Genomic DNA, 9337 nt, shown 5'->3' on the forward strand with positions numbered 1-9337 from the left:
TAGTGGTGTTTTCCCTTTACAGCATATACAGCATACATAGCATATATCTAATTATATAACAGCTGGCTAATGTGTATTATATATTATATATTAACAGCCCTCCGCAAACTCAAGGAGGGTAGGCATCCACCAAGTTGAGTTTGGAAACAAGATCACGGAAGCGCCCAGGAGGATGAGCCTTGGTGAAAATATTAGTAGGTTGATCGGCAGAAGCAATAGGGAGAAGATGAACAGTACAATGTGTAAGATGTTGTCGAATGAAATGACAATCAATCTCAATATGCTTGGTGCGATCATGAAAAACATCATTATGAGCAATCTGAATGGCACTCTGATTGTCACAATAGAGAGAGGTAGCGTCAGAAGAGGAAACACCCATATCAGTAAGTAGCTAGCGAAGCCAGAGAAGTTCCTGAGTAGTATCAGCAAGAGCTCGGTATTCAGCTTCGGTACTAGAGCGGGCAGTGAGAGATTGTTTCTTGTTACGCCAAGTAAGAAAAGAATCCCCCAAGAAGAAACAGAATGCCGTGGTGGAGCGTCGGTCCGTAGGATCCCCAGCCTAAATTAGCATCAGAAAAGGCACGCAGCTCAAGAGAGGAGGAAGCAGAGTAGTGAAGGCCATGGAACAGAGTGCCTTTGAGGTTGCGAAGGATGTGAAGTAGAGCAGTATAGTGGGGAGTGCAAGGACATGAACTAACTAACGATGTGAACAGCATAGGCAATGTCAGGACGAGTCACTGTGAGATAGACAAGACTACCGACGAGCTGGCGATAAAGAGTAGCATCCGAAAGGAGATCCCCATCGAGAGGAGTGAGATGAATCTGAGGATCAACTGAAGTAGAGGTAGTTTTGCAATCGGTAAGACCAGCACGAGCCAGAAGATCTGATGCATATTTGGCCTGTGACAAATAGGAACCAGTAGAATCATGAGAGACTTCAAGGCCTAAGAAGTAGTTAAGAGTACCAAGGTCCTTCATCTCAAACTGACGGTGGAGAAAACATTTGAGGTGGAGAATACCAGCTGCATCATTACCAGTGATAATCATATCATCCACATACAGAAGTAGAAGAGTGGTACCATGAGGAGTAGTTTGTATAAAAAGAGAGAGTCATAGGAGCTAGAGGTAAACCCACAGTCATGAATGGTAGAACTGAACTTAGCAAACCAAGCTCGGGGCGCCTGCTTAAGGCCGTAGAGGGCACGCTATAGTTTACAAACCTTATGAGGTAGAAAAGTGGACCCAGGTGGAGGTTGCATGTAGACTTCCTCAAGAAGATTACCATTGAGGAAAGCATTTTTGACATCCATCTGAAAGAGCTCCCAGTGGCGAGCAGCAGCAACAGCAAGTAAACTGTGAACAGAGGTAAGTCGAGCAACAGGGGAGAAGGTCTCCTCATAATCAATACCATATTCCTGGTTGAAACCCTTGGCAACAAGACGAGCTTTGTAGCGTTCAATGGAGCCATCAGAATGAGTTTTGATTTTGTAAATTCATTTGCAGCCAATTGCAGTCTTACCAGGAGGAAGATTAATAAGATCCCAAGTATGAGTTTTGTCCAAAGCCTGGAGTTCATCAGTCATAGCTTGCTGCCAAAAAGGATTAGTACAAGCCTCACGATAGGAGGTAGGTTCATAAGTAGAAAAGGCAGTAGACCCAACAATATAATCACGAAGATGGATAGGGGGTTGAGTTACCCGGTGTGGTTGACCCGTAGGAGGATCGGTGGGAGGAAGAACCGGTGGAGAAGGAGGTGGTGCAATGAGAGGTGGACCTTCAGGGAGAGCAGTCTGGACGGGATCAGGAGTGAGCAAAGGCGTCTCGATGAAGGAGGAACCTGTATCAAAATCATCAGAGAAGAGATCTATGGAAGGATTAGTAAACAATACATTAGTGGAAAGTGCGGGCAAGTGAAAGGAGGATAGGGAGGAAAACATTTTGTGCTTCCAGAAAACGACATGTCGGGAGATACGAAGACGTTTAGAGAGAGGATCCCAACAGCGAAAGCCTTTATGTTCAATTACATACCCAAGAAAGCAACAAAGATGAGAACGAGGTTCAAGCTTGGTCTGTTCATGGGATTGAAGCAGAACAAAGCAGGCAGAGCCAAAAACTCGAAGATTGGTGTATGGAGGGGGAGTACCGTGCAAACGTTCAAAGGGAGTTTGATTATGGACGACAGGGGTAGGAGCACAATTGATAGTATAGACAAAAGTGAGGGCAGCTTTCCCCCAAAAGTTTTCAGGGCAGGAAGAAGAGAGAATGAGAGCGCGAGTAGTGTCAAGAATATGCCTATGTTTCTGTTTAGCACGACCATTTTGCTAGGACGTGCCATCACAGGAACAATGAGGCAGTGTACCATGACTCTGAAGAAAGGAAAGGAAATCTGAATCCTGATATTCCATAGCATTGTTAGAGCGAAAAAGTTTGATGGTTTTTGAAAATTGGGTGTGGACCATTTGGGCAAATCTATAATAAAGGTGTTTAAGTTTAGACCGAGTTTTCATGAGAAAAAGCCTAGTAAACCGGGAAAAATCATCAATAAAAACAACAAAATAACAAGATCCCGCCATAGTAGTAGAAGGGGAGGGGCTTATTACGACCCAAACCCGCCCCTATGGGTTTAGCACCGTAACTGGCCAGTAATCCGTGATTACTGAAGGCCTGCTTAATAGTCAAACAATAATACAGAGTACAGGGGCATGGCGGAAGCCAAAACAACAAACAGACAATGTCCAATGAGCCGTGACAGTCTGTATGCAAAAAGACTTTCATATAGATTCACATTCAGAAACAAAACAGTATGTACAATATACACAATCATTCAAGACAAGGACTTAATCCCTATTAGAACAGTACAGTACAGTAACATCAGTCTATACATAACATAACCAAGAAGGGGGAAAACTAAAACATCCCAAAAGCCCTAGCTTGACAGGCTCAGAACCTCGTAGTGAGGCACGGTGGTTGGCTTTAACAAAAGGGAGTCTACCCCACGCTCCTAACTCCGGTCTGGTGCCTGTACACATACATATATATATATGAGCAGTGAGCTAAAGCCCAGTGAATAACATAATGTGTAAAGAGGTTAAGAATGAATGTCCTTTCAGTATTGAAAACAGTCAATTGATTCAATGTATCAGTCATTCAGTCATAACAGTCATATGTGGTACATCCATTAGTAGAACAGTACAGTAAACAGTAGGTCTTGAAAGATGCCACAATAACAGTAGCAGTATAACAGTAACAGTAGTTGCTAAGGATGCCACAATACAGTTCAGAATAGAGGACAAACATTCATTCAGTTAACAGTAAACAGTTCAGAAAACAGTTCAATTGATCATTCAGAAAATATTCATTTTCGAACATATCTTTACATCATTGTTACTCACAGAGTTCTGGGCTACAGATAAGCTAGTACGCGTCTTTGGATGCCAACCTTACATAGTTGCAGAATGAACACACACTAAGTTACACAGTTGGGAAAATAATAACTTAATCCCTAACTCGACTCGGTGTGGTCCTACATCAATATCCTAATTAAGATGCCTTAAACTAGGCCTAAGAATGCCTAGAATGCAATGAGGATGCAAAGATGCACTTTAAAAATATTTTTAGGATTTTCAAAAAACAGAGGTACCGCTCGAGCGTCACTTACCCCGCTCGAGCGGACATGCAAACAAAAGTCTCCGCTCGAGCGTAATCTTTCCCGCTCGAGCGGACTGCAAAAGTATTGGATGTGTGAAAATCACGCTCGATTGGGTGCTCAATACCCGCTCGAGGGTGTGACACAAGTCCTCGCTCGAGCGTCCAATACCCCACTCGAGTGGACTGTAAAACAGTGTAAAGTGCTGGATGCACGAATTTCACGCTCGAGCGCCAATCACTCCGCTCGAGCGTGAGTCCAAAATCTGGAATTTCTAGATTTGAACCTCAAGCTCAAAAACAAGTTTTAATGTACCAAATTCGATCCTTTTGGGCTAATTTTCTGGAAAACACTTCAAAACTCATAATATAACATGTTTCAAAGATCAATTTGAGAAATCAAAGCCCAAAGGTAGTTCAATTAAATCCAATTTCAAACCAATTTTCATGAACATAACTCAAACAGGACATGCATGAGTTTAAACCAATTCAAAGCTTCAGTTACATGCTCTAATGAGCTAATTCTCCAAAAACAAGATGAATTCATGATCCAATGCAAAAATATGGACATGCATGAGGAATTTCATGAACAATAACTTCAAAACTCAAGAATGGCAACATGCATGCATGATTTATGCTACAATTCAACATTATGGACCAACTCTTAGCTAGAATCTCTAATTTCTCAAGGATCATGCAAGACAACACACAAATACACCAAAGAGAGGTTGAATTCTCTACCTTAGGTCTCCAATCACAAGACTAGAAGCTCAATTATGCAATCAACCTTTAATTTCTTCAAGTCACCAAGCTAAATTTGTTAAAATCACTCTTTTCCTCTTACTCTCTCTCCCTAGTTGGCTATAGCTCACAAAAGGGCTGAAGAAATGATAAGCAATGTATATGACCAAGTCTCACAAGTGCCTAGCAAGTGGCCCACTAGGATGGCAAATTGGTAATTAGTCTAACTTATGTGGTTTAACTTAGTTTAATCTAATTTAATCATACCAAATCACATTTCAGATAAATACACCATAAAATCACATAAATTCTAATTATCATAAATCATCAATCAATTTCAGATTCGGTCGCCGATAAGGCCTTCAATTTGCAATTTAAAGCATACAACATAAACAGATAATCTTAACAGTCAACAGATAGGTATGCATTTAAACAGATACACTTAATCAATCAGTTCGGTATTTCAATCAATTCAATGACTATTTATGATCAGTCTCAATTTAGCAGTAATCAGTAGGGTTATCAGTAATCAGTGGTGAGGGTTATTACAGTCTCCCCTCCTTAAAAAGAGTTTGGTCCTCCAAACTCGAATTACCTTCATTTTGGAAGAAAACAGGATTTAGTGGGAACAAGTCAGGATATCTCTTGGCCATGTCATCTTCCCTTTCCCAAGTGGCATACACGCCACCATGGTTTTTCCAGTCGACTTTTACTAACAAAATCTCTTTATTCCTTAACTTCTTGATCCGTCTGTTCACAATCTAAATGGGCCGTTCTTCATAAGTGTAGTCATCACTTAGCACTACACGGGTAGGCTCAATCACGTGGAAGGGATCCCGAAGGTATTCCCTCAACATTGAAATATGGAACACGTTGTGCATATGCTCCATTTCAGGAGGAATCGCTACTTGATACGCCACCGGATTAATTTTCTCAATAATCTCATACGGTCCGACATATCTCGGCGCTAACTTGCCTTTGACTCCAAAACGAGTCTGGCCCTTCATCGGTGTCACTTTTACAAAAACGTGATCACCTACTTCATACTCTCTGTCTCGCCTTCGGACATCTGCATAACTTTTCTGTCAGCTCTGTGCAGTTTTCAGTCTCTGTTGGATCAGTTTTACTTTTTATGTAGTTTCATACACAATCACGGGCCCAAGCAAAGGCCCATCTCCAACTTCTGCCCAGCAGATCGGGGATCGACATTTTCTGCCATACAATGCCTCGAAAGGCGCCATACCAATACTTGAATGAAAACTATTATTGTAGGCGAATTCAGCCAACGGTAGATGACTTTCCTAATTTCCCTAGAAATTAAGAACACACATCCGCAGTAAATACTCTAGAGTTTGGATGGTTCTTTCTGATTAACCATCTGACTGAGGATGGTATGCACTACTCAATCTCAGTTCAGTACCCAATGTTGTCTGCAGACTTTGCCAAAATCTCGATGTAAACTTCGAGTCCCTATTAGAAACAATGGACACAGGCACTCCATGCAATCTAACAATTTCATCAATGTAGAGTATAGCCAATTTGTCCGCATTATAAATTGTTTTGACAGGTAAGAAATAAGCAGATTTAGTCAATCTATCAACAATAACCCAAATTGAGTCCAAACCTTTACTGGAGCGAGGAAAACCAGCGATAAAATCCATGGTAATATGTTCTCATTTCCACTCCGGTATCGGTAAGGGTTGCAGTAAGCTTGCGGGTCGTTGATGTTCGGCTTTAACTTGTTGGCAATGAAGACATTTTGATACAAAATCAACAATTTCTTTTTTCATTCCCGGCCACCAGAAATTCAATTTCAAGTCTTGGTACATTTTCGTATTTCCTGGATGGATAGACAATTTTGAATTGTGGCCCTCTTGCAGAACTCTTCTTTTCAGTTCAGAATCATTCGGTACACATAATCTTCCCTGGAATTTCAACACATTGTTCTCAAATTGGAAATCCAACCTCGGTTTGGATTCTCGTTCATCGATGATCTTCTTCAAGAAGTCATCCTGTTGTTGTTTCTCTTTAATCTCTTCGATCAGTGCCGGTTGAGCAGAAATAGCAGCTATTGTTCTGCCTTGTTCTTGCAAAACAATCTCAATTTCAGATTTTTCAAGGTCACAAAGCAACTCTTTCTGTTCGGTGAGCAAACAGGCTAAGTTTCCAATCGATTTTCGACTCAGTGCATCGGCAACGGTGTTAGCTTTCCCCGGATGATACAAAATCTGCAGATCATAATCTTTTATCAGTTCTAACCATCTCCACTGCCTCATATTCAGTTCTTTCTGTGTGAAGAAGTATTTCAAACTCTTGTGGTCTGTATACATCTCACATGTTGCCCCATAAAGGTAGTGACGCCAGATTTTCAGTGCGAACACTACTGCAGCAAGTTCTAAATCATGGGTCAGGTAGTTCTTTTCATGCGATCTCAGTTGTCGGGAAGCATAGGCAATAACTCTCCTATTCTGCATTAAAACACATCCCAAACCCTTATGAGAAGCATCACTAAAAATGGTAAAACCATCCGTACCTGAAGGTAGGGTAAGAACCGGTGCAGTCACAAGTCGAGTTTTCAACTCTTGGAATGCTGATTCCCTTTGGTCAGTCCAGTCAAATGATATCCCCTTCTGAGTTAACTGTGTCAGTGGTAAGGCAATTTTGGAGAAGTCTTTGACAAATCTTTTGTAATACCCAGCTAATCCCAAAAAGCTTCGGGCTTCTGTAACATTTGTTGGTCTAGGCCAATTCACCACAGCTTCAACTTTCTGTGGGTCAACTGAAATGCCATCTCTACTAATAACATGTCCCAAAAACATAACATGATCTAGCCAAAATTCAGATTTAGACAGTTTAGCATGCAGTTTCTGTTCTCTTAGGGTCTGTAGGACAAGTCTCAGATGATGTTCATGTTCTTCTCTACTTTTAGAATAAATCAGAATGTCGTCAATAAATACAACAATAAAGTCATTGAGGAATGGTTTAAAAAATCTATTCATAAGTTCCATAAATGCAGCAGGTGCATTGGTAACTCCAAAAGGCATAACTAGGAATTCGTAATGTCCATACCTCGTTCGAAAAGTAGTTTTGTCAATGTCCTCTGGTTTAACTTTCACCTGATGGTATCCAGATCTAAGATCAATCTTAGAGAACACTTGAGCACCCTGTAACTGATCAAATAAGTCATTAATACATGGCAATGGATATTTATTTTTCACAGTTACCTTGTTCAGTTCATGGTAGTCGATACAAAGTCTCAGTGAGCCGTCTTTCTTTTTCACAAACAAGACAGGTGCGCCCCATGGCGAAGTACTAGGCCTAATAAACTTCTTATCTAACAGTTCTTGCAGTTGCACTTTCAGTTCTTTCAGCTCAGTCGGAGCCATTCGGTAAGGAGCTTTAGATACTGGTTGTGTACCCGGAATCACATCAACGGTGAACTCAATGTCCCTGTCGATCAAATCCCCTGGCAGATCATCTGGAAATACATCTGGGAATTCTCTAACTATAGGAACACTATTCACATCAGTTTTAACATCAGTAGGCACAGTCAATACAGAACACATATATCCCTTATACCCCTTCTTAATCAATTTAAAAGCTTTCACGGATGAAATCAGGTATGGGGGAGGTACTACTCCAACTCCATTAAACACAAATTCAGGCAAACCAGGTGGTGGAAAACAACTTGTTTGGTTACACAGTCTATGGTAGCATGATATTTCATTAACCAGTCCATCCCCAATATTACATCAAAATGATCAATGTTCAGAGGCAGTAAATCAATATACAGATGCATATCCCCAACAATAATTTCACATGCAGGGTACATATAAGCACAAGTCATAGATCCCCCAACAGGTGAAGATACAGCTAACAGATAATTCATGGGTTCTAATGGTCTATTCAACTTTCGCGAAAAAGCATGGGATACATATGAATGCGTAGACCTCGAATCAATCAGTAGATAAGTATTTTGAGTACAAATTGAGAGTATACCTGACATGACGGTCTCAATATTTTGTACGTCTCCCGGTACGAGTGCAAACACTCGGCCTTGCCTCATAGGCTCTTTCCCAGTAGCTTTAGGGTTGGGTTTTGGTGGAGCAGTTGATGCTGCGGTGCTTGGTGCAGCTTTACTATTGCCCTGAGGAGTGGAAGGGCAATCTTTGACCATGTGGCCCACCTTGCCACACCTATAACAAGCACCAGATAATTTATAACAAACTCCCTTGTGCCTTTTGCCACATTCAGAGCAGAGTGGTATAGAACCGATTCCCTGACTAGAGCTGGTGGTTGACCCTGAGTTTTGGTTTTTGTTCAGTGGGTTGTTTCTGCCTTTCTTGAATTTAAAACCCAGTTTCTTCGCGCGCCACTTAGTTGCGGGCATTTCAGTCTGTTTCAAAGCTTCGATATTTGCATTGGCCATAATGGCTCGGTCAAGAACATCCACATATTTGAGCAGTTTCAGTACATTAATTATGTCGAGTATTTATACATTAAGGCCGCCTTCAAACTTCTTGGCCTTTTTGTAATCTGTATCAACCATGTGTGGTGCATAACAGGCAAGTTCTGTAAATTTAAATTCATACTCAGCTACCGACATGGTACCCTATTTCAGTTGTTCAAATTCAGTCACTTTTCTGTCCCTGACACACTGTAGGAAGTATTTCTCGAAGAAGGCTCCCTTAAACTGAGCCCAATCCATAGTGGTATTGGTGTCACGGACCAGCATCCACCACCTTCTATCTTCTTCTTATAGGGTGAAGGTAGCTAGCAACACTTTATGTGCTTCAGAGCACGGAAACACTTCAAACAATTTTTCTGTTTCAAGAACCCAAGCTTCAGCCTTTAAGGGTTCAAGGCCTCCCTGAAAGGATGGCGGTTTCATCTTACTAAATTTCTGTGTCAGAGCTATGATATCATCATTAACATGTCGCTCTGGTTGTAC

This window comes from Camellia sinensis, chromosome 9, assembly GCF_055761805.1.
Source record: "Camellia sinensis isolate YWXY chromosome 9, ASM5576180v1, whole genome shotgun sequence".
Classification (NCBI taxonomy): domain Eukaryota; kingdom Viridiplantae; phylum Streptophyta; class Magnoliopsida; order Ericales; family Theaceae; genus Camellia; species Camellia sinensis.